Below are 26661 nucleotides of genomic sequence, written 5' to 3'. Positions count from 1 at the left end.
CTCTGTGCTCGGGCGTTGGCGCGAAGCTCTGTCAGTCAAGTGGACTCTAGAAGCGGATTGGTTCCTCGCGATCAGCCCGTGGCGCTTTTCCTTCTGATTGGGGCCCTGGCTGCCCCGCCTCCAAACGCTCCCTCTGTCCTTGACCCTCACCTGCTAAAAGGGCAGAGGGGAAGTGAAGCCTAGGCGTGGCCCCACCTGCGTCCCAGTCCGCTCTCACCTCCCTATCGAGTGAGGCTCAGCTTCGCCTCGGCCGCACCTCTGAGCTCTGAGGCCGCCCCTGCCACAAACCGGTGATTTCCTTACTGCTCAACCCGACTGTCACTTAGTGTCCTTGTGTCACTTGACGCCTCCAAAAACATTTGACCTGTTGACCATATCTTAGTAGTTTTCCTGTGTGCTTTCCTCCCTCGCTGTCTACTCCTCTGTGGCCCTTGACAGTCGCGTCTTGCACCGCCACCCTCAGTCCTTAAGTCACTGATGGCTCTGGCCATGTGGTCCCTTCTTCCCACTGTGGCCGGGGCGGTGGGTGTGCAGTTGCTGGGTGCGGCCTCAGTCCTCGCAGGTAGTGCAGAGCTTTTCCAAGGGTTTCTTGGTCTTCCATCAATATCCCTGCACAACCTCCCCGCCCCAGCCGGGTTGTCTGTTTCTAGCTGTGATGGTGGTTGGGACATTGTGTTGCATTGCATCCCCCTGTAATTTCCGCTCCCTGCTCTTCCCTGCCAGACTCGCGGCTCGGTTCACGAGTTATTTCTAAAGGTAGCCTTCCCTTCCCTCCATTCACCGGTTTCTCCCTCCGAGTTGTCTCTCTGATGTAGGTTTCCCCGGTTAAAGGATGCTCAGCTACATCTGTAATTCAGGTAAATAACAAGGGTCAGGCTAAGTGTGGTCCAAGGCACCACCTGGCATCCTATTAAATCCTACTCCAACCCTTCACCTTGGGAGGGGGGTACCCTCCATCTGTCAGCTCTTCTGACCTGTTCCATGGGGGTGGTCTTTCTTATTCACTGTTGTACTTTCTCTGCCCAGCACAGTGCCTAGAATATAAGGCACTCAAGAGACATTTGGTGAATAAAGGATGGAATATTCCCGATGAACGTTGGATGCTTGCTGGATGTTCCTGGAGGAACTCCAGTCCACAAAATAGGAAGTGCTTGTGGAATAGGGTCTTTGAAATGTGATGATGGGTTTAACCTTCCAGATTGCACTTAAGAGTTCGTGTGACAAGCCTGCCTATACTTTTGCCTAATTAAAACAAACAGGTGTTGTGGGTTTTTTTTTTTTTATATGAGAACTTGGATTTTTTAATTTTGGATTTTGTTTGTGGTGGATGTTTCTCAGGTGGGTGCGGTGGGAAGGTAAGACAGCACTCCATCCCAATTATATATAACCAGATGCTTTCTCTCTTTTCCCTTTCAGAGAATGTCCACGTGTTGAATCCATTATATTTACTTCAGTAGCAGAGATCACACCTGGAATGTGTCCGTAAGTACTAAGAACCTTCTGCTTTCATAGGAACTCTTTCACGTTCTTGCGATGAAACCTCTGTCTCAGGCTGAGTGCAAGACCTATCCTAGACACCGTCGTTATTTTTCTCCACTCTAACTTGCGTCAGTGCAAGTGGGCCAACAAGGGAGAGACGGAGGGTCATCCCAAATGCCTAATGTCATGACCCCATTCTGAACCTGATAGTCTGTTTACTGATTTGATTTTTGCTAATATTAACTTCAGGCTAGAGATCTGATGCCAGGTTCTTACACACTTATTCTAGAACTGAGCCGCCCAGCTGTGGTAGCCACTAGCCAGAGAGCGCCTGAAATCTGGCTAGGGCAACTGAATAACTGAATTTTAGTTCTTAATTTTTCTTTAAAAATGGAATTCAGTCAATTCAGTGATTGGATAACTTATAGGTACGTTTGGAAAACTTGAGTTATGTGAATCTACTTTTTCAACTGTACATTTTTTGGAATCTAAATACAAATGGAGTATTTCTGATAAAAAAAATTAGCATCGGAATTGAGATGTACTGTAAGAGTAAAACATACACAGGATTTCAAAGATTTAGTATAAAAATGTACCGTGTCTCATTGACAATTGTCATATTGATTGTAAGTGAAATTATAAAATTTTGCATAATTGGGTTAAGGAAACTATATTATTAAAATTAACTTTGCCTGTGTGTTTTTTTGTTATTGTTTTTTTTTTTTTTTTTTTTTTTTTTTTACTTTTTAAAGTGAGGCTAATAGGAAATTGAATCTTCTGCATGTGGTTTGCATTACATTTCTATTAGACAAGGCTGTTGTAGGCTGTGCTTGGCCACAGCTTATTGAAAGTCTCAGAATGAGAATATAATCGTTAGCTAAAAGATTTCTGTTTCATTGCCTATTGTTTAATCAAAGGGAAAGAAGGAGATCATTTGGCTGTCTCTCCTCCAAATGCAGTTTAGTTAAGATAAATGTAGCCCAGCAGACATGTTCTAACCTACATTTTATATCAACAGTGACTGCGTTGTGCTGCATTCACTCCCCACTTTTGTCTTTGCACATGTCCTTCCTCCTGTCTTGTCCCTGTGACATAGTCTTGTTCTTCAACACCAGCTTTTCCCTGACAACCTTTGAACAGATCAACTTGTCCTTTTTCCTATGAGTTTTATGCTTATAAGTCGTCTTATGTAGATTTCTCCTGAATTGCTATTCTTCCCCTTGTATCGGTAGCACCTAACACAGCACCTGGCATTTAGGCTGGCAAACACGCCTTTGGTGATTCAAACTGAACACTGACGAAATAAAACTCACTCGGTTCTGTCCTCTGCGGTGTCGCCAGATTGCTTGCAGTTTTCATCATCTATCAGTTATAACAGTTTATAAAGTTACATTGAAAGCTTTTCACTGGCAAATTTTGTGTTTCTAAAAACTTTACATTGAACGGAAAGCCAGTACGGTTCCTGTAGAAATTGTTGCAGCTCTTTTCCTGTGGATTTTGTTTCTCTTTACAACTGGAAAAAATAGAAGATGTTAGAACTCGAGCTATTTAAAAATGATTATCCTCAAAGCAAGAGGTAGGGATGGCAGAGTTTCATTTCCAAGATGAGTCTGGTATCAAATGTCCCGAAGTCAGATGGGTCCCAGCATTCCCACCAGCATCCGCTGTGGGTGAGTTGCCAGTTTTGTTTCCGGTGGGAGGTTTGGTCTCTCCTGGAGTAGCCAATGAAATAATGCGGGCCAGTCCTTAGTAGGAAACCATTCACGGCACTTTTTCAGAAGATAATCACGGTTTTCATCCCTGTGCTCCTGGACATGGAGTTTCCCAGGGGAGAAACAGATTGACTACAAATCTAATTTTGCAAGTTGGAATGTGTGCCCTGGTGACTTTCTGTTTGGAGCCTGTTTAAAAAAATTCACTTTTGGCGTATATATACTTGTGGTTTCTCTCTCCTGTTTGGCAGTCAGACCTCTTGTTGAAGACAGTTTTAACAGTTTCATGGGATGACCATCTGTATCTTTGAGTCCCCTGCAGAATGAGCTTTATTCATGCAAAATAGCCTGTATTTTAAATTGACCCATTCCAAATATATACTGAATGTTTAGTGAAGTTGGTCTGGACCTTTTTGCATAATGTGTCAACAGAAAAACATGCAAAAATTTTATTTTAGTAGTAAAGATTAATCATACTGTTTTCTCACTTTGAGAAATGACTGTCAGTGTTTGTAACCTCTTGGTTCTTTTTATGCACACACATTCTTTTTTTTTAATTTAATTTTTTTATTTATTTATTTTTTAATTTACATCCAAGTTAGTTAGCATATAGTGCAATAATGATTTCAGGAGTAGATTCCAGTGATTCATCCCCTCTGTATAACACCCAGTGCTCATCCCAGCAAGTGTCTTCCCTAAAGCCCCTGACCCATTTAGACCAACCATCCCCCCACCCACACCCCCTCTGGCAGCCGTCAGTTTGCTGTCTGTATTTAAGAGTCTCTTATGTTTTGTTCCCCTCCTTGTTTTTATATTATTTTGGCTTTTCTTCCCTTATGTTCATCTGTATTGTATGTTATTCCGTATATGAGTGAAGTCCTATGATATTTGTCTTTATCTGACTAATTTCACTTAGCATAATATACTCTAGTTCCATCCACATTGTTGCAAATGACAAGACTTCCTTCTTTTTGATTGCCAAGCAATGCTCCGTTGTATATATATACACCACATCTTTAATCGTTCATCCATCAATAGACATTTGGGCTCTTTCCATACTTTGGCTGTTGTTGATAGTGCTAATATAAAAGTTGGGGTGCATGTGCCCCTTCAAACAGCACACCTGAATCCCTTGGATAAATACCTAGTAGTGCAATTGCTGGGTCGTGAGTAGTTCTGTTTTTAATTTTTTGAGGAACCTCCATACCGTTTTCCACAGTGGCTGCACCAGTTCATGCACACTCATTTGTAAGTTCCTTTTGCAAGAATTACACAGAGTTTTGGAGGTGGGGGCTTTTCATCCACTGGCCGGGCGTCTTTGCTCATTTCACTTCAAAAATAAGTACCTTATACTATTCTGTGCCAGCCACTGATCTAAGGGCTTCATATACATGAATCTAGTTAACTATTATAACAACCCTAATACTGTTTAGATGAGGAAACTAAGCATAAGTGATGTTAGGTATCTTTCCAAGCCTGCACGGTTAATCAGTAGCAGACCCACAGTGTAAACCCAGGCAGTCTACACTCAAATCCCATCCTGTGACCCCCCCCTCGAAACGCTTGTTCCTGTGACCTGGGGATTTGAAGGTGGCCAAAACATTTGGAAAGATTTTAGTGGAGTCAGGGGGCAACAACACTCCCCCACAGAATACCTTCTTTTCCTAATGTTTTTGGACTGTGTTAGAAGCTCCTCAAAGGTGAGGGTCGTGTCACGTGCCTCTTATACCCAGCACCTCGCACGTACCTTGGATTTACTCTTTGCTCCGAAACGAATTTCGATTTCAGGTTGTGGAATGGACCGAAGTCACGTAGTTCCTCTGAACAGTGGCCTTAGGCCATCTGTCAGTGGTCAGGAGCTGCCCAGAAGCTGCTCTGGGCCACGTCGTCCACTGCTTTGACCTTACTTCCTTACCGCTTTCCACAGAATGGCTTCCAAACACCACTGCTGTGCTGTCTCTGGGCAGACTTCCTTCTTGATATGTTTCCTGTTCACATAATTTGTGGGGAATAATAGTTGTTGTGCTCATATGCAATAACAATAACACAAATGTAAATGGGACCCCGGGTGGGCCTAGAAAACTTGCTTTCGGTTACTCAGCTCATTTACTTTCTTATTTTCAGTGATCTCTGTGCCCAACTTGGGGCTTGAACTCATGACCCTGACTGAGATCGAGTCACGTGCTCTACAGACTGAGCCAGCCAGGTGCACCTCATTTAAATTTTTTAAAAGATAGGAGCTGTGATTCCTGGCCAGACTTTTTGGGTTCAATGATACAAGCAAGAACAAAGGTCAGAAGGGGCACAGAAAAATAAAAGAAAAGCATTTCACAAGACCCAGGAACAAAGAGCACCTCAGATTTTAGCCTGTCTCCCCATTTCCAAACAAACACTCCCTTAATGCCCTTTAATGCACATGGTACCTCTGCACGGCCAAGAAGTGAAAATAACAGATATAAACCATGGTTAACAAGATGGATATGGGGGATCCAGGGGATTGATCATGTTTCAAAGTAATTTCGAACTTCATAAAGACATAAATCCAGAGGAGTTTGTTAATTATTACGCTTCATTTATAATCTCTGACCTTCCTTTCTGTCCTCAGGATGTTACCCTTTTATCACCATCTTACAAAACAGACAGCTGAGTGCTGTGTGGCTCCTCTGGTCACCTGAGACCACGCCACCAGTCAGGGGAGGTATGGGGAGCTCCAGCTCAGGTTCTCCGCACCCTCCCTGTGTGCTACTCCAGAGAGCACGTTATTCTGTATCAAATTACTTAATTTCTCAAATACTTAATGACTTGGGAAACAAAAGACAAAAAAAAAACTTAAGACAAAATACACCCATGTTGTGTCTTTTGCAAATTCTACCCCTTTCCCTTCCCTTAATTCCTAGCTAGAAAATGTAACAGCTACACTTGCTGGGTGCTTACTAGGCACTAGACCCTGTTAAATACTTGCACATATTATCTCTTTGAAGGGGCTTACAATTAGGGAAACTAAGGTTAGGAGGTATCATGTTATTTTTATTTCTATTCTATTCTATTCTATTCTATTCTATTCTATTCTCTTTTTTTAGAGAGAGAGAATGACTGGGGAAAGGGGCAGAGGAGGGGAGAGAGAGAGAGAATCTCAAGCAGCCTCCATGCTCAGTGCAGAGCCTGACACGGGTCTCAGTCCTACAACCCTGAGATCATGACCTTAGCAGAAATCAAAAGTCAGATGCCTAACTGACTGACCCACCCAGGTGTCCCATGTATCATCATTTTATGAAAAAGAAAAATGAGGCTCAGAACGGGTAGGAGGCTTACCCCAGGTTACAGAGCAAGGGAGTGTTGGGGCCAGGATGGCTTCCATTGGTTTCAGCCCCACGCTTCACCGAACCCTTATGAATACTTTGTCTCCTAGCAATGAACAGTTTTTTTCTGAATTACTGTAGAGCTAAAAAAGCTTGCAGAAATCAGTGGCAACTTCCAGATCTGATGATGTATCAGTAACCCTTGTGGCATAAGCTATAGGTCATAGAAGACATCCCTCCCAGGATCTTTGGCTCTGTCTCTGGATCATCTGTCTACCTTTTCCTGTTTTTGGTTCTTATACTGCCTTAGCTCTCTTACATGATCACTCACTTTCCCTTTGATTACCCCTTGTCCTACACAACACTCTCACTCACTACTCCTCCCCCCACCCCCACTTTTCCTTCTAAATCCCTCCCTGCTTATCTCTCATTAGAAATGTGTCGCTGAAGCATGTTTCCACTATTGCAGATAATAATTTAATAATAACCTAATAATATTCTGGTTCCCAATTCAAAGTTTCAGCGTTGATGAATAATACATCAGATATTTTCTTTTTTTAAAAAAATGTTTATTTTTGAGAGAGAGAGAGAGAGAGAGAGAGTGTGAGTGGGGAGGTGCAGAGAGAGAGAGAAAAAAATCAGAATTCAAAGCAGGCTCCAGACTCCAAGCTGTCAGCCCGGAGCCTGACTCGGGGCTCGAACTTACGGACCACGAGATCATGACCTAAGCCAAAGTCGGACATTTAACCAACTGAGCCACCCAGGCGCCCCAGATAATATTTTCTTAAACACAGAAACCCCTCAAAACCCCCAAGTAATGGCTTTACTAATTTTTGTGACCCTTAATTGCCATTATCCTCCTCTGTGTTTCTTCTAAGAAGAAACAAAAATTCTCCTTATCCATTAATATTTGATGTTAAATTTCAATATCTTGTAAATTAAAACTGTTTTTATGTGTTTAAGATAAAAGGCTGATTTTTTTGAAGATTTTATTTAAGTAATCTCCCAATTACTTAATTTGAATTCACAACCCCATGATCAAGAATCACACATTCTATTGACTGAGCCAACCAGGTGCCCCAAATCAGATCCTGATTTTTAATAACAAAAATTTACTTTACTTTTGTTGTACTTACTGAGTTTTTGCCTCTGTGCTTTTCGCACCTTTTAAGCATGTTTTTCTCAGTTCGATTAAAGTGTAGCAAAGTGTCTCACATCGTCTGTGTCCCAGTGCTGGAAAACATTCTTAGACATCTTGTGCATTAATAGTTCTGGCCCTCCCTCCTTCTCTGAGGCGAGAGGAGCTTTATTTTAATAGAATTTGGAAATGGTGTCAAGAATACAAGGTTTCATTACTATAGTAACAGAGAATAATGGAAAGACTAAATGTCAGACACATTCATTGTTGCCATAGTGATAGTTGCTTTCCCAGATATGTTCACCGTTCCATTCTGGTCAGTTTTTAAAATACGCTTATCTGTATGAATGCTCAAAAAGGGGAGAAAAACTTCAAAGTCATTTAGGAAAGAAGGAAGCCTTTCAAGAGATGAAAGCAATTTGCTTTACTGTCCATTATTTAATAAGAAGTCCGCAAAGTCTACAAAAAGGCTACAAGGGAGATAGAAATTCTCATTTCTGTTCAAATAAGTGTTCTTCCCATTTGTGGTCAGGGAGATTGAAGCATGGGGTTTCAGGCATGTCTGTCTGGTCATTTCATGCTATTTCAAGCCATTTTTTTTTCTGAACTTCTGAAAATAGGGAATTCTGCCACATTGAAATGGAAACCCTTTTATTTTATTTTTATTTATTCTTTTAAGCAGTAGCACTTGAGGGCGCTGCCTGCCACGCAAAATCATTCAAGCAGGCAATCATTTATTCCAGCCCCTTTGATTACCTTCCTTTTCCCTTCAGCAGCCCCTCTCCTCGCTGACAAAGCATTGTCATCATGGTAACTCACCCAGGCTCTCTCCGTCCCACAACTTACTAGTGACCTTGACTTACCACAATGACTCCTGCTGGACTGAAGTATGGAGAGCGGGCCGTGCTCAGTTCTACCTTTGGAAATGCAGTTCCTGGCACGGTGCCCGGCTCATAGCAGGACAGAATAAATTGTAATGGAGTGAGCTTCCACCGAACAGTACCCTTTGTTTAAGTCTTCCTGAAACTCTACCAGATCATTCGGAATAGTGTGTAAATAGGCACAGTGGCCTGATGGGTCACTTCTCTCACAGTACCGTCTGCTTTAGAAATGACTGGTATCTGGGGCGCCTGGGTGGCTCAGTCTGCTAAGCATCCGACTTCAGCTCAGGTCATGATCTCAAGGTTCGTGAGTTCGAGCCCCACATCACTTTCTGTGCTGACAGCTCAGAGCCTGGGGCTTTCTTCCAATTCTGTGTCTCCCTCTCTCTCTGCCCCTCCCCTGCTCATACTCTGTCTCTCTCAAAAATAAACATTAAAAAAAAGAAAAAGAAACGAAATGACTGGTATCTGTAGGTTTATTTAGGAGGTGGCCTTGGGAAGTCAAGATGGATTTCTTCTATACAAGCCATGTGCTGAATGGTAGTTAAGTTTCCGGGTTGACCAGGAAGAATGCCTCTAATGCCAGCTGTGCCTGAATTGTGGAAATAATAGTACCTCTTGAGTGCTTTCTAGTCCCTTTCATAAATTTGTTTTACTTGTTCAAAATTAACTGCCCTTTCAGGATTTCAGGAGTTCATCCCCACCAGCCATAACGATAGTTCTGGCAACAGAAAATATTCTTAGGTACCAGTGATGTGCTGGCTAACTCTATTTCCGTAGTAGGCAGGAGAACATGTGAACGTGTTACCCTACTACATGGCAGAATGGACTCTCCACGTGTCATTAAGGATCTTGGATCTTGAGATGGGGTGATTGTTTTAGATTCCCTGGGTGGGCCCAATTTAATTACAATGGTCCTTATAAGTAAAGGAAGGAGGAGGAGAGTATGAGAGTGACTCAGTGTGAGCAGATGACCGCCCATTGCTAACTTGGAAGGGGAGAAGGGAGCCATGAGCCAGGGAACCCTCTAGAAGCTGGAAAAGCAAGGAAATGAATTTTAACCCAGAGACTCTGGTTTTGGAATTCTGAACTTCAGAGCCGTGGGAGAATAGATGTGTGTTGTTGTAAGCCACTGTGTTTGTGTTGTTACAGCAGACACAGGAAACTAATTCAATGTCCACATCTATGCGAAGGAAGTGAGCTCTCCAGGAATGGTGGTTCTGAGGTGCTGTTGACTTGGACCCACTTAACTTCCATTTAAACCTTTCACTGACCCCTTAAAGCTGTCCCCATCCTGCCTAGGGAGCAAGAGAATTTCACAGTCATATTGAAAGTGTACAAAATAACAGTAAAAATAGGAAGTAGCAGTCATTAAAAGATAAAAAACAACAATAAAAGGAAAAATTTTACAAATATTAAGTTAACAGCAGTCAAAAACTATAGCCAGGTCAAACCAACACGTACAATTCAATAGTAACAATTTGGGGCACCGGAGTGGCTCAGTCAGTTGAGCGTCCAACCTTGGTTTTGGCTCAGGTCATGATCTCCCAGTTTCTTGAGTTCGAGCCCTGCATGTGGCTCTGTACTGACAGTACAGAGCCTGCTTGGGATTCTCTCTCCCTCTCTCTTTCTGCTCCTCCCCTGCTTGTACTGTCTCTGTCTCTCTCAAAATAAATAAATTAATGTAAAATAACGATTTTTCCTCCAGTTTGGGGCATTCCAATGATGTGCATAGCCTGTACACACTGAGGAAATTTGCAGTGTTACCAAGCGTTGTGTGACGTCAAGATGCTCAGCGAACTCCTGATGTGCTAATTTCGGTTTATGATCAAGTTTTATTAATCCTTCGTAACTCACTAGGTAGGTTACTCAGAATTAGCCCTTGTCCATATGAAAAATTGAAGCCTTTGAACCCTTAAGAAGCGGATCACAGTCCTTGGCTTTGGAATGTTCTGGGACAAACAGGAGGAGACCCAAGTTTGAGAGATGGTGGAGAGTCACCCTTCCTGGAAGTTTCCACGAATGTATTGGAGAGGAAATGCCCATCCCGTGTGGATGAGGAGCTCTGAAGAGGGGCTGAGGGGACGCAAAAGAAAAGTATTTCAAAGTTTGATTCCTGAGAGGTGATCCCATTCATCACATAGGTCATTACAAATTAATCGTTTTTCTTGGAACACTTTGAACTTTATTTTTCGTTCATCTCTACATGTTTCAAAGTGTATTTCTGGAAGTTAAGGAGTGTGCTGTTACCACCGCTTACAGGAGCAACAGTTGTTACAATCTAATGTAGGTATTAGAGTTACCTCGCCAGATAGAAATAATGTGGCGGCGATGCTGTGTTTTCGAAGAGCTCTCTGGAAAACTAACGTCCGATGTTCCAAGTAGTACGACTGGAGCCAGTGACTCACAGGAGTGGAAGGTCTGTAGAGGAGAGCGAGCTCAAACACTGGGATGTCTGTATTGCCTCTGCCCAGCGTCACTAAGAATTTCCTATCTTTCCAGTTGTGAGATGCAGTGTTGTAGATTCGAAATGAGATCTCTCCATGGCACAGTAAGAAAACTGTCGTTTTCCTTATTCTGTGCATGAAGCATATTATTTATTTTAATTACCATATTTATTCAACAAAAATTTATTGGGGGTCTACCATGTGAATAAAACCAACAAAAAAACTGATCTCATGGACTTCATGACCGGGATCACTGACTTATGAGTGTATAAGTCCTAAATTTGTTTTGAATTTATTTAAAACTTGCTCAGTCAAGGTCCTGCCAGCATTGTACCCCCTTTAGACGGCTGCTGGTCAGTGAGGTGTTCACTTCTGCTCTGTTTTGTTTTTACAGGTTCCGTAACTTATGCGTAAGCGTTGCCACTCTTTCACAGTAAACAGATCGTTAAATAAAAACACTTTTAGCCACTTTTTACTTTTTACACTTATTTGGCCAATTAACCCACAATTATTTGCCATTTCCTTTTTTTTCCTGAAAATAGTGACATCAAATAAAAATGAGCAAAAGTCTGGTAAGTTACCTTAGAAAACAAAGTAACAACGAAAAACCAAAGACACAGCCTCAGCACTTTGAGAATAATGAAAAGAAGAAGAAATTCTACCCGGATGTGGGAACCTAGCGATGGCTTTGCAGTTGATTGCCAAAATGCCAGCAGAGCGCTGCGGGGACAGTTAGCAAGAAGAGTATCACCCGGCGTTCCCTGTGTCGGCCGTTTGATTACACTTGTTGCCATTCATGCATGTGCACTCTGGACATTATTTTAAATTATGCCGTAAAGCTGAATGGGAGTTTTGCTTTATGCAGAGAACAAAATGGTTTTGCAGCATCACTGACTAAACTAATAACTGTTATTTCAAGGCAGTCTTCACAAGCACGAGGGACAACTTTCTCAGGGAGGCACAGACATCTAAGGTCATTTGACTTGACATAACTCACCAACAGAGAGCTGCTTACGGCTCACAGAAGAAAGGTCCCATGGAACGCTCTGACACGGATGGCATGTTTCTCCCTTAACCCCAAATCTCGTCGGTCTTTTCTGGTTTGTTTCTTCAGTGTTTTCTCCAAACGGTTCCATTCCATCTCTGCCGTGTCCTAGTTCTCGACATCTCTTGCCTGTGGAAAGGACTGGCCCCCTGAGTCACCCCCCTGCCCGGGCCCATCCTCTTCACTGCTTCCAAGAGTCCCATGTGGAGGATGAACCCCATGTTGTTGCTCCCTTCCTCAAGAACCTCTGCCTCTCGTTCTGCTGCCTTTTGTTCTTTTCCGTTCCAGCAACTCATTTACAGCTTCTGAGTCTTAACGAGGGGACGTTCATTTTCTTTTCTCACCCAGCCAAGTTCTCTGCCCTCACTTATACCTTTTCTGTGGGCTATTATACACGTGGAGACTTTTGACTCTTTGTATTGTTGGCTTAGCAGAGAAAGGGGTGGTGAGGGGTCTGGATGTTTTTAGGCCATGTCACATTCTAATGAATGAGTGGGGTCCCGTGTCTTTGTTAGGAAAGTGGGTTGGGGTATTGTGGACTAGCACTGAAAGTTGGTGAGGAGAGCAGACAGGACCCTAGAGTCTGCCTGCCAAGGAAGACAAGGGGTTTGCTCGGAGGCAGGAAGCTGGGCCTGACGAGACTAGCGGGTGTCAGGATGCAGCAGCAGGACGATTTCTAGCGGTGCCCGTGTTGTAAGCGTCGCAGGGTGTGTAACCTCTTTGCAGATTTGCCTGAGATGCACATCACGGTCTGCTTTAATAGTTTGTCAACGATGCATTTTTTTTTTCCTCTTAAAAAAAAGTGGGTTGGGCCAATTTTCTAGGCCTAATTAAATCAGCACGCTTAGGAAAAACAGCACAAGATACCCTACGATACATGGCTGTATGAGACATTTCATCAGATGGGTAGAATACAGACTTTAATATGCAAGTTTAAAATCACACACTGAGTGATTCTTTCTTGTTACTGTTCCTATTGGAACAGTTGGGTGTGGTGGAGACATTCCGGGATCCAGATTAAAAGAGGTGTGAGATTGTGGAAGATTAGATTTTCCAAAGACGCCACAGAGGCACCTCCCAACCCCCCACTCTTCTGTGTGACCTTGCCACTGCCCAGTCAAGAGAAGGAGTCGCTTTCTCCTCCCTGAATCTGGGCAGGTCTTGTGATCGCCTTGACAAAAAACAGAAACAAAAAGCCAACAACAACCATTGCCACCACCATAAGAAAACCAGCAGAATGCTGCTCTCCCAGTTTCAGACAGGGGCCTGCCTGGTGGGGCAGCAAGGCAGCTGCCATGCGAGAAACATGCCCACCCCGACACTGCCTGCTGTGCAAGAAGCCCCATGTGCTAGAGAGCTGGAGGGTACGCTGCGAGGTGGCGACGGAAGGATGGAAAGAAGTGCTGGGACAGCAAACGTGTGGGCCAGGGAACCATGCTGGCAGTCGAACCCTCACACTGTGCCCAGCTGACGCTCTCTGGGTCAGAAGCACCCAGCTGAGCCGGCCCTGCGGCATTCCTGGTCCATAGCATGGTTGGGGGGCAGATACAGCGGTGGCAGCACACCAGTGAATTTGGGGGTGCCCTGTCTCCCAGCAGTAGGGAAGCGAACCCGGGCTCCTGTTCCACTGTTGCCCTTCAGTAATCTGGATGCTGCTCCTTGCCCACCCCCTCACGTACTTGCCGTGACTTTCAGAGAGGACGGGGAGGTGAGAGTGTTGCACAGACACAATGTGGCTGTGCTGTGAAACACGCCTCCGTGTCCGTAACACTGGTCTTTGTGTGCCCGTGTGTGTGCACTTCCGTGACCTCACGCTGGCTCTTTCCAGTCATGAGCACAGAGCTTGGAGATCAGCTCATGTATCCCTTCCACAGTCTTTCCTGGTAGCTTTCAATGTAGGTGGAATATCTTTTATGAAACATAGAAATTACCCTATTATGTTATTTTAATAACAATCTTACAAGCAATTAGTAGTATTTTTCCTTCCAAATATATTTTATATCTCGGCCTCATATGATTAGAAAGCATCCCTACATTTTCTAAATCAGCAAAATTATTTTCCAATCATGTGAACAAATCACAAACCCCTAAAGGGATCCTATGGCTCATTGTTTCTTGACCAAGGTAATTTGAAACAGGAAATAAAAATCAATTGTGCTTCTCTAAATAATAGAAAAGCAAAGGAGAAATCAAAACAGCAGTAAAGTTGTATTGGCTGTTTTTATCTCTCTGGAGCAAGCATATTTTTAATTTACTGTCAGCTAGGAGGCTCTTCATCTGCAGAATTGATCAATAATGTATTTCAATCCGTCTCAAGCTTTGAGACATTCCAGTTAATGAAGGAAGGGCTCCCTTTTCAATAATAATTCTCATAGATGATAACCTTGTAATGTTGAACCACAGGTAAATATGTTCCATTAATACGATAGAAAACATTGACCAAACGTGGTTTCCTGGAATTGGCTGTTCTGGTCAGTTTGATAATCTGGTTAGTAAAAATGTGCAGAGAGAGGCAGTGTGGTTCCAAGGAGATGGTTGTAGCCTCTGCCGTGGGGTCATCTTCCTGGTTGTACGTCTTGAGGCAACATGTGCGACCATCTCTGCCTCAGACTGCTCGTCTCTTCACTCCTAGACGGCGAATGTGGTAACTGTGTGGTTATGAAGGTCACCGAGAGGTGGACGTAAGGTACCTGTCGTGAGGCTCCGTGTTTCACGGCTCTCATTGGGATCTGTTGCTTCGACATCTCTGTTGGAACCCCCGGCTGGCCATTTTGCTGCTTTCGCCACTAACTTCACCCTTGTCCTTCAGTAACCGCTGTCACCAGTCTTATTGCCACTGCTTGTTACTGCTTCTGATGGCTCAGAGCCCAAGCCTTTCTTGACTGGAGGCTCCTGAAAAGGGCAACCTGCATTTTTTTTAAAGTTTAGTTATTTATTTTGAGAGAGAGCGAGTGAGCGCATGAGTGTGGATGCAAACAGGGGAGGGGCAGACAGACAGGGAGAGAGAGCGGATCCCAACAGAGTCTTTGCTGTCAGCGCAGAGCTCAACTTGGGGCTTGAACCCACAAACCGTGAGACCATAACCTGAGCCAAAGTCGAGCCCGACACTCTTACGACTGAGCCATCCAGGTGAAGGGCAGCCTCTGTTGTAACGTTTCTCATGGTCCCCTTTGTCTAGATCAGCTTTCCTTGAGTTTGGCTGATGGACACTGTCCTGCCCCAGTTCACTTCACGCCTGCCCACAGTCAGTCAGGTGCCAGAAGAGCTCCCAGAGACCAGGACGGCCATTGCTGGTCCCCGGCCCCGGCCAGCAAGCACACCACACACCACACTTTGTGCACACTTAATTCTGGTGTCTCTTTTTGGATGGCTCCAGAGTCTGTAGCTCTTGTGAACAGGACCCCTAATGACTTGCCCTTCCTTATGATGGACTTTCCTTCCAGTGGGCACAACCTCTCTCCCGCAGCCCAGGGACGGCGCATCTCGAGATTCCAGGTGACTTGCAGATGACCTTCTATGTGGCACTTTCTTGTCCAGCGCCTGCTAGTCTCTGCGAAGTCACCTTCTGTCTCAAGTCAGAGGTCACACCGGGGGCTCGGCTTGCCTCGAGAGTGTCACGTGGCCGTGCCTGCTCAGCCTAGGTATCAGATGTTTCTTTGATTTGCCTTTCTAACATGGTGAAAAAGGAACAAGGACAAAAAAAGGGAAAGAAAGAAGACAGCGCTCTGAATTTTTTCCATTTGAGAAAAAACATTTCAGCAAGTAGGCCACGCATATTTGCATCTTTAAAAAATTAAATCAATACAGTAATCAAACAGAAATCCATTAAGCTATGAAATAGCAGAGCTACAAATCTATGCTGTTTTTGATGAATGCATTTAGTCAAGGGATAAAATGTTCAGAGGAAAGGCTAAATGAGTCCTTGGCTTTAAATAGATTTCACCTTGCAAATACCATTTGTATATGCAGCCTCAACTACTGAAAGACATGATGGTCAAATATGCAGTTTGCTTTGCCAAAAGATACGAGAACAAACACTGAATACCCTTTTTGAGAAATGCTGAAGTGTTACCATTAAATGTTGACTGCATATCCCGGAGTCGGACTGTGCTCTGTTTGGAACTTGGGGCCACTCTGTTTTTAATTAGAGCAGTTCTTGCCCTCGGTAGGTTTAGAATGAAATAAACATTAGGTGTAATACAAATATATTAACTTCTTTAATAGTAAATATATAACTTATTAGCTCACTGAGCTACTACTGAAAAATTGTGTTACTTCATTCTCATTCCCATCTCCTTATCTTTGAATCTGCCCTCTAAGTTAACAAGCCATCAAAGTATATTTGAGAATAAATATATGACTTACATTTCAAAATTAGAGTTTCAGTAATAAAAGCTAAGGCTCACATGGTACCATGATGGCCTGGCACTGTTGCAAGGGTTCTGCACGTGCTGACACAGCTCTCACAGTGGTCTTATGGTGAGGTCACGGCTGTTACCCCATTTCTCAGAGGCGGACAGTCACTAAGATGCTGAATAGCTTCGTGACAGTCTCGCTCGACACACCAAATTCCTTCTGGAGGGAATTAGAGGGCAAGGAGGAAAGACTCATTCAGTAACTTCACAATCCAAAACTGATTTTTAAACCTCTCAAATGTTCACAAACATAGGACAAGTGAAAGTATAATACAAAACTCTGGTTTAAAACGATTATGAGTTTTGAAAATAAAATTTTTGTTATAGGCATTTTCCTGATGAAGTAACTCCTTTGGCCCATTATGGGTTAATGCATTAACAGGAATTTAAGTAGCAGATTTCTTTAGAAATGGGATATAGGCAAGAAAAATAAGGAAGGCCAGCAGAGAGGAAAAGGAAAAGGGTAATTAACCTGTCTTGACAATTTGACCTGGAACTGGTTGTAGAAAAGATAGGGTTTATCTTTGTTGTCATTTTTTATTTCATCACCTGGGGTAGTTAGTGTTGGTTATCAAACTGTTCTATGATGTATTTAAATTTATTTTGGCATTGGTTCTGGTACTGGTACAGATAAAATATGCACGGTTCAAGTACCTCATTTAGTTATTCAACAGTTTGTTTGGTTTTTTTTTTGAGTAAGCTCTACACCCAATATGGGGCTTGAACTCGTGACCCTGAGCTTAAGAGTTGTGTGCTCCATTGACCTAGTCAGCCAGGTGCCCCTCGACAAAAATATTTATTAGGCACGTATTATATAGCCAGTAGTAGGTACTTGAAATAAAGCAGTGAAAGAAAATAGACAAAGATCCCTGCCTTAGTGGGACTTCAGCAGAAGTCCTGAAATAGAACTTTATGTGTATTAGAAGATGAGCCGTGCCATGGGATACAGGAAGAGCAGAGTGTCAGGGGTAGGAGACCCTGGAGGAAGGGGAATGATTGCAGGTTTAAGTAGAGTATTAGGTGAGGCATCACTCAGAAGGTGACATTTGCACAGAGCTTTGAAGGGGGACGGGGTGAGCTGGGGGAAGAGCCTTCCAGCAAAGGAAACTGCTGTGTAAATGTCCCGAGGAAGAACCACCTGTGCTGGATAAGTGGAGGGGAGACTAGTAAGAGAGGAGGTCAGAGAGATAAGAGGGAATGGGTCCACTGCGTGGACTTTGGTTTTCTTAGAGAAATTTGGAGTCATTGGAAGGTTTTTGGGTAGAAGAATGAAGGTTTTGGGTAGATCTTAATAGTATCATGCTGGCCGTTGTGTTAAGAACAGACTTTAGGGGTGTAGGAGTGGAAGCAGAGAGACTAGTCAAGACAGTGTTCTAATAATCCACATCATAGATGATGGTGGCCCAGGTGGAGGCAAAGGAGGTGGTGATTCTGATTATCTTCTGAAGGGAGAGCCTACAGGAATTCCTGGTGGATGGGACATAAGATGTGAGCAAGAGGAGTTGAGGATGTGTGCAAAACCTTTGGCCTGAGAAAATGGAAGGATAAAGATGCTATCATCAAGTGTCTGGGATATAAGAAAGTATAGTAGGAGCTTACCTTTGGAAATTTAATACACAAGAAGAAAATACGCAGGAAGTTTAGTATATGAACTTTGGAGGAGGCATGGATTAGATCTATTTGTTTGGAAGCCATCAGCAAATGGATGGTATTGACATTGGATGAGATCACCCAGGGAGGTAGCTTGGAGGGAGAAAGTAAGAAGTCTTAGGAGCTGGTCCCCGGGGCACTGTCACCTCAAAAGATCAGAGAAAAGAGGAGCAAGCATAGCAGACTGAGCTGGGGTGAGGCAGAGGGAAAGCCCCATGAGGAAACTATATTAGGGAGAAGTGAGTGAAGAGCTGGGTAAAAAGGTGCCTATAGGTCAAGTGAGATGAGTATCCAGAGGCTGCTGGTGGTCTTGACAAAAGCTGTTTTGGGGGAATAATTGGCAAAAGCCTGAGAGAAGAAAGATAAAAAATGGATGCATCCAGAGAAACGGGGCAGTCGCTGAAAGGCACGTGGCGCCACCTTGTTTGTGTGCTGACAGGAATGATCCACAAACATGGGGACATGGAAGGAGGAAGGATCGCCTGGGTGAGAGGGGGGTGTGATCTCACAGGAGGGGAGGGGACCAAGAACGCTGCATCTCCAGTAGGCCCCCTCGTCTGCAGTTTCCATGACCATTGGTCAGCCGCCGTCCAGAAGCAGAAGATGCTCCTCCTGATGAGAAGGCTTCCTCCTGTCAGAAGGCTTCATTAGGAGCCCAACGCTTCCTCGGTGCCTGGTCATTTGCCTCATCAGGCAGGCATTTCATCACCTCACATCACTACAGGAAGAAGGGGGAGTCCAGTATAAGGTGTTTTGAGAGAGATAGAGACCACATTCCCATAACTTTTATTACTATCTATTGTTATAACTGTTCTCCTTTATTATTACTCTTATTAATCTCTTACTCTGCCTGGTTTATAAAGTTACCTTCAGCATAGTCGTGTATGTTGAGGAGAAAATAATGTCCATCGGTTCAGCACTGTCTGAAGTTCAGGCCTCCCTGGGGGTCTTGGAATGTATCCCGCGGCGTAGATAAGGGGAGCTCCTATACTGTTAGAAAGAGGAAGGAAGACTCTGGAGGTAACGCTGCTGCTAGGTGGGTGGACGTGGTCAGTGGTGGGAATTTAGAGATGTTGTTGTCAGATCACTTTTGATTGGTGTTGATGTCGCAAAGTGCGGAGGAGCAAGACAGGGACAAAGGATTGGGGCACGCAAGCATGGGAGTGATCATCAGGTCTGACAGTGGGATTTAAGCAGTCTCTACCTTGCGAGGGTGAGAGAAGGAGGATACAGGGGCAGAGATTTGAGGGAATGTGGCTGCCAAGAGAGAGGAGTCTGGCAGGAGGCCACATCCTCATGGGCAAGGACTTCCTTCCTGGTGAGAACTCACAGTTGAATTTGTTGGGGTGGCAGGCTGTTGAAAATGGCACCCAGAAAATGCTCTCTCTGCTTCTGCACCCGTTCTGGCTTTTCTTTGCTATTTGCTTTATAAAGAGTTCATGTCCCACCCCTCAAATCTGTGGTTTTGTGAACTGCCTTGACCAAGCAGAACTCAGAGTGACGTGAGGGACGTCCGAGGCCAGGTCACTCTCCTTTCACTCAGGGAGGAGCAGGAGCCTGGGGGGAGTGCAGGCCGTCTTGCTGGGGAGAAGGGCCTGCGAGCAGTTGCTTCCAGCAGAAATGCTGTCAGCTGTGGTAGCCACATGGGACTGCCGAGCGCTGGACGTGGAATTGTGACTAAGAAGCTGAGTGTGTAATTAAAATTGCTACAAGTTTGGATCGGTATTGTTTTCAGTGTAAATAGTTACACAAGGGAAGCGCTCGCCGCAGTGGACAGCGTGGCACCAGAGGACAGAGGCCACGTGAGAGAGGACGGGCGTGTCCTCTGGCTGCAGGCCCCAGGCACCAGCCGTGTGGGCGCTGAAGCCCCCGGGGGGCATCTCCGCCCAACACCGTGGGGAGCACAGATGACCCTAATGAATGCGGCCTGCACCCCCGGCCCACAGAGTCAGGGGCCATGAGGTGGTGTTGAGCCCACGTCCCCGGCCCACAGAGTCGGGGGCCGTGAGGTGGTGTTGAGCCCACGTCCCCGGCCCACAGAGTCGGGGGCCGTGAGGTGGTGTTGAGCCCACGTCCCCGGCCCACAGAGTCGGGGGCCGTGAGGTGGTGTTGAGCCCACGTCCCCGGCCCGCAGAGTCGGGGGCCGTGAGGTGGTGTTGAGCCCACGTCCCCGGCCCGCAGAGTCGGGGGCCGTGAGGTGGTGTTGAGCCCACGTCCCCGGCCCGCAGAGTCGGGGGCCGTGAGGTGGTGTTGAGCCCACGTCCCCGGCCCGCAGAGTCGGGGGCCGTGAGGTGGTGTTGAGCCCACGTCCCCGGCCCGCAGAGTCGGGGGCCGTGAGGTGGTGTTGAGCCCACGTCCCCGGCCCGCAGAGTCAGGGGTGGTGAGGTGGTGTTGAGCCGTGAAATTGGAGGTAGCCTGTTATGTGGCCACAGGTGATTGCTGCAAACACAGTGGCACTGCTGAGGGGCATGTTCGAGGTGACCCCTTCATGCCGTGTATGTTTCCATCAAATCCTGAAGTTTTGTTGTGCAGCAGCGCTCTGGGCCCCTAGGCCCCAGCTGAAGGAAGGAAGGTGCTCCAAGGAGAAGGGGCAAGAAGAAGCCATTTTCATTAAGTAAGCATCACGCTCTTCCTGCTCCACAAAGTCCCTGTGGAACCGTTGGGAAACGAGGTAGGACAAGGATTGTGCCCCCCCCTCCCCCCCCCCGCCCCGCTCCAGCTTGGATATGAGCGTCTCTTCTCTGGACCCAACAGAACATGTGAGTCCAGCTTCCTCCTGCTCCCCACAGGATAGTCTCCTTTCCTTCAAAGACATAGGTGTCATAACCCCTGGCTGTAATGTTCCCGTGTACCCCCTTAGGGCCAGAGGGATGGCCAAGAAGGCAGGATGAGGAAGGATGGTTTGCACGGCCACTGGTCAGACTCCCCCCCGGAGAATCCCTGGTGCTGAGCCCTCGGCCCTTCCTGCCCACTGAGGTGCTGGCTCTACATGTGTAGACCCCGGTGTCCTCATCAGGTGGAGTTGATACCCCTCACCTCTGGTTTTCTTTACTGCCTCGATGCTGCTTTAATTACAGCTGCGGGGTCAAGGAGGGGTCAAGGAGGGCTCATAAATTGTTAATGAGAGGTATCATCGTACCTGAGTGGAATTTTTCCTGACGGGCCATGCTCGTGCTGTATTTCCAGATGCCCATCGCTGACCTCTGCACGGTTTCTGTTATTTTGGTGAAGATGCATACTTGGGGGACAGATGAGAAATGGTGAAAACATATTAAAGTTGTACTGAGCATGATCTGTGACACGTTAGAGAGGGCTGGATGCATATCCCAGGGTAGGAGAGTATTGAGAAAATTTTGAATTTTGTTTGTCCAAAGATTTACACATTTTTCTATGTTGCATTTTGTGCAAATAAAATATTAGATTTGAGATCCCTTGTGGACTGCTGGGAGCCCTCACCCATTTGATGACCCTCCTAGGGCTCTGTGATCTGGGCTGTCTGGCCCTCTGCTCATGCGTGTGCAGGGGAGTGGGCTTCATCCTCCGTCTGGCCTCAGCTGCAGGAGCCAGGGCTGAACTTGACTGCGCTGGGTCCGGGAGCAAAAGGGAATTCTCATGTGCGCAGGGCAATATGGAAGCCAAGGAACTCACTAAGGCTCACGACAGAGGGAGGGAGAGAGAAGGGAGAAGAGGAGAGAGAAAAACGAAAATGGGGCCAAAAATCAAATCTGGGAAAATTGGTAGTAGTAGGAGGACACTCAGTGAGTTCAAGGAGAACAGGGAACACACGTGACTTTCTGGCTCTTTATCACCCCCCCCCCCCCCCCAAGCCCAATAGGGTGATGACTGGTGATGCACAGAGGCAGCACAGGAAGTGCCTGTTGGGTGAATCAGTCAGTCAATGAGAAACTCATGGTTGAACCAAGAGGGAATATTTAGGGCCAAGTCAAAGGTAAACTGTGTGTCATCCCATCCATTCCTTGTGCCGATGTAAGTGGTACTTTTCAGATTTAAGATTTTATCTCTAATTGTAGAATGTCAGAGTGCAGTACCACAGTGAACAGTTAGGGGAATGTGTTCTGCTGAAATCAAGCAAGAAAAAAAGAGAAGAGACCAGACGTTTATTGAACATTTCCCATTCGCAAGCACTGTGTCAATCATGTCACAGGCATTGTTTTAGGTAATTATCGCAACAACATTTTGTGGGAGGTACTGGTATCCTAGTTTTACTGACGAAGAAACGGGCACAGAATGTTTAAGTAACTTTGTCAAGCTTAAGCAGCTTTTACTTATTTATTTATTTATTTATTTATTTATTTAATTTTAGAGACAGCATAAGTGAGGGAGGGGGGCAGCGGGGGAGAGAAGGGGAGAGGGAGAGAGAGAGAGAGAGAGAGAGAGAGAGAGAGAGAGAGACAATGAATCTTAAGCAGGCTCCACCCTCAGCGCGGAGCCTGACACAGGCCTGGATGAGGGGCTCAGTCTCACCACCTGGAGATCATGACCAAGAGATCATGACCTGAGTCGAAGTCAAGAGTCAGACCCTTAACCAACTGAGCCACTCGGGCGTCCCAAGCTTGTGCAGCTTTTAAAACACTCTCTGTAGTAGAACTGAGAACTGGCTTCTCCACCTCTACCCCAGTATGTTTCCTGACTTGCTCACTGATAAGAATTGTTCGCAGTTCTTACTGAAAACATGAATTCCAAGGACCCGAATCTAGAACTTAACTAAACCAAGATATCCAAGAGTGAGGTCCCGAATTCTATTATCTTTAACTGGCACCCTAGATGATACATTTTTGGAAGCAAGTTTGAAGAACACTGCCTGACACTGTCATTATTGGTGAGAGCTCCAATATTTCTCGTATCCATGGAAGAAAGTTAGATACTTTAAACTATTGAATAAATTTCCTTGTAAAAATTCCTGGGAATAAGAATGCACATTAGTTTGTAATCTTGTGCTTCTAAGAGAAACAAACTGTAGTTAGATGGAAAAATACTATGGTAACATTTTATTCCTTCAGGAATAGGTACAAGGTAAATACTATTTGTAAAAGAAGGAAAAAATTTACTGATTTGTTAAAAGGTTGTTTAAAAAGAACTATAAGTAGTTTGAATTCCAATTAATGTTTCATAACATAAAAGGGTGGTTAATCTCTAAAAGGAAAACATTAAGGCTAATTGGATTTTTAAATCTGAAAATCCCACAGGGAAAGCCTTTTCTTGATTAAAAAATTTAACTCATTTTACAGCATGCATTTTGGTCAGGGTTAGGGAAGGGTAATTAGCTTCCCATGGAAGATTCACTAATTAATGCTACAGCAAAATCAGGCTGTACGAGCCCTGAACTTGGAGGAAATGCAAAAATATTTATCAGGTGCAGTGGAATCGAACACTATAAATACTAGGATGATCTGTTTAATATTAATGCCTAAATTCTATTTTAAGATGGCTCCCACAGATTTCTTAAGTTTTTTCATGAATATTATTAAGTTCGCTATTTTGGCTGTGGTTTCGTCAAGCGTTATAGAAGTCTTTAAAATCGTAAAATTTAATAAGTACAACAAATTTTATCCTGGAAAATTGGTTTTTTTACAAGCATTTAAAAATATTGCCTGTAGTTTTAATTCATTAAGCTTCATTAAGTAGATTGGTTTAGTGCCACATTGCCTAAAAATTCAGTATTTTATAGTTTCAAAAACTTCAAAGCACTTTATAAACATTATTTTGACTCTATAGTCCTATTATTTTTTAGGATTACTTCTTTTTTTTTTTTTTTTTTTTTTGCAAAATGTATGTACAAGTCAATTAAAATCTGTGCATTGGCTAAATTGCTATGAGTAGTTTTTGATGGAACATATTCTGCATCAATTATTGTAAGTGCATGAGAGCCTGCAGCACAGCATTAAGTGACCCTTGGTGATTGGAAAGGGGACAAACTGCTAGTTTAAATGTTCCATGCAGTTTATTTTCTGTAAGTATGGAGATTAAATTCTGTCATTGAGGGGCTTTTCTCGTTTTTTGTCTCCCATGTGGGGAGGGGGAAAGGGCAAATTGAAGCAGGCTCAGAATGTAGGGAAAGAGCTTCAAATGCTGGTACATCACACTGAGACTCTTACCTATTCTGTTCCATGACTTAAGAGCAAAGTGTCCCTGGGGGCCCTTTGAGTGTTAAAATGTTGACCAAGAGGGGAGACCTCCACTTGGAGGGCAGCAAACTCAACACCTAGCAATGGGCCAAGTCCCTAGGACACCTTTGTGTTCTCAATAAACTTTAAGTTTTGTGTCTAGGGGGATTAAAGAGGAGGGGATGAATCCGGATTTGAGGGCAGAGTAAACTGCGGAAGCGGGAGGCACATGGGGAATTGGAGGCAAGGAGAAAATGTCTGGAGCAGGAAGTCTGGACCCAGGATTAGCCAGAGGGCGCCACAGAGCCTCGGAAGTTCAGCCTGCGGCTGGCCTTATGTAGTCCTGTGGGACAGGGACAGCACTGGCTTTTCAAGGGTTGGGTTTCCAAGGGGGAACTCTGCTTCCACCTGGATAGTAGGCCAGAAGAGGGGCCCGGGAGCCGAGGTCATTAGTAACCCATAGACCACCACAAAGGAAACGGAAGCCAGAGAGATGATGGGAAATGGCCCTGTGCAGAATGAAGAAAGATTACCGGATTGGAAGTGAGCGATCTGTCCAGTGTGAACATTTAACGTGTCTTTTCAGGGTACCATGTGGTCTCTCGGGCTTTGGACCCCTTCACTAGCTTCCCCCAAGCATTTGGGCTGAGGAGGCCTGCTCTGGGAAGCTGTGTCCTCGTGTCCAGTGAAGCAGGGGTGGCCACGTACTTGGTCCTGTACATGCAGCTTCTGCTGTTGTCATTTGTGGCTTGTGGACCTCTGGTCCGTTCTCTCTTAGCTCACTTAGGGCCCGCACGTCTCTCAGCAGCCTGTGACGCATCCGAGGTCACAGGCTGTATTCTGTTGTTGTAGACTGGGGTGTCCTCCTTGAGGAACAGGCGGGTCATGTTCTCCCAGCTACAGAGGCCCCTTCTCACATGCCCCCTCCCACCCCAGTCCCCCAAACGTCCACCGCCACACTCTGTACTCCTGACACTCATCAGGGCCACTTGGGGCCATCAGGGCCGGGGGTGGCAAGAAGATGAGAACCTTAGCATCCACATTTATCTACCGCTTTTATTTCCAGGAACAATAAGTACACACAGAATGCGTTCTTTTCTGAGATACATTTTAATAAATTAATAATGATTTTGTAGAATTGAAATGGGTTACTGCATGTTAACACGGTTCACATGGACCTGAAGCAAAACTTCTGATTTTATTTCACATAGCATACAGCAAAGCCCACATTCCACTACAAGGCAAAGGAAGAAAATTACTTGTGTGTGCCAGTCCGGTATTCCGGTAGCTTGCAGCACTACCTCTCCAAGGGGGAAGGTCTCTGAAACTGTTATGCGTTAACGGGGGACACAGAGGGTTGCAGGCCTCCTAAGGAAATTTGCAGTCACTGTCTTATCTATTATTACCTTTGAAAGGAAACACAGAATTAGACATTATAATTAAAATTCACTGAGAACAAGTAATCCCTATGCACTAAAAAATTATGTGGAAAAATGACTTTGAATCTATAATTTTACTTTCAAGAACCAACTACCCACGTATTATGCAACTGTACATGTTCTCCATAGCTGGGCAGGGCACTGTGTAACGCAGTCTGACTCTCCACAAGGCCTTCATTCTTACTTTTCTAAATACCAACAAAAACTGCCGTGGTAGAAATTATCTAACCCAATTTTCTCAGACTTTGAACCTGAGAAAGATATCAAATATTACAAAAAGAATTAACATATACATTAATAAATAACTAAAGTACAACGTGATCATGTAAAATCCTAAAATAATTTTCTTTGTACATGAAAATAAGTTACAAAATGTACAGTTATAAGGGACCCACTCAGTAACAATTGTAGCAAGTGTATTTTGCTTCATATATTGACTCAACAGAATGTCCATTTACTGGATGTCTTACTTATATGCAGGTACTGTGCTAATTGCCAGGTCCAGAAATGACGAATATATGTCCCTATTCCTAAGAACTTCCAACTAAATGAGGAAGACAGGCATGTAAAGAAATACTTACGCCACACCGTGATACTCCGAGAACTGTACTCTTGAGTTATCCCAGCAACCTTGTTACCCTTGGAACCCACAGTATAATTTGTTGAGCCATTGGACAGTTATGGCAGGGAATGTTGTCAAGGTTAATGGGAGGAATAATGCTACCTGATTCATACATAGCATTATCGAACAATGGCATCGTCTCACGGAAGTACCATGCTCTATCCAGTTGGGCCAACAGCATCGGTGAAGCGCCAGACTCATACCATAGGCTGGTCCTTATTAATTTGTGAGCAAATTGTCTTCCCAGTAACCACCAAGGATGTGACTGCTCTGATTTCTAATTTTTCCATACTTTTTAAGGTCTTTATCAGAAGTGTCTTTAATTAAAGAGTCTGAAGACCCTATCTAATGACAAATGATTGAAAGACTTATTAAAATTTGGCTTTAGAATTCCTTTCGTAGAAAATTT

General features: G+C 44.6%; 1 long non-coding RNA gene across 1 annotated transcript; it reads left to right on the top strand.

Annotated features, from left to right (window-relative positions):
- The first annotated feature begins 25 nt into the window (after positions 1–25).
- Positions 26–26592, top strand: LOC132660806 (uncharacterized). Its single transcript, XR_009601908.3, has 3 exons — positions 26–290; positions 1417–1482; positions 26111–26592. It is a non-coding gene; the product is annotated as an uncharacterized LOC132660806 (long non-coding RNA).
- The last annotated feature ends 69 nt before the right edge of the window (positions 26593–26661 follow it).

The sequence above is a fragment of the Panthera onca genome, chromosome D1 (genome assembly GCF_046562875.1).
Source record: "Panthera onca isolate mPanOnc1 chromosome D1, mPanOnc1 haplotype 2, whole genome shotgun sequence".
NCBI lineage: Eukaryota > Metazoa > Chordata > Mammalia > Carnivora > Felidae > Panthera > Panthera onca.
Note: the sequence above shows the minus strand (reverse complement) of the source record. Positions and strands in the feature narration are given on the sequence as shown.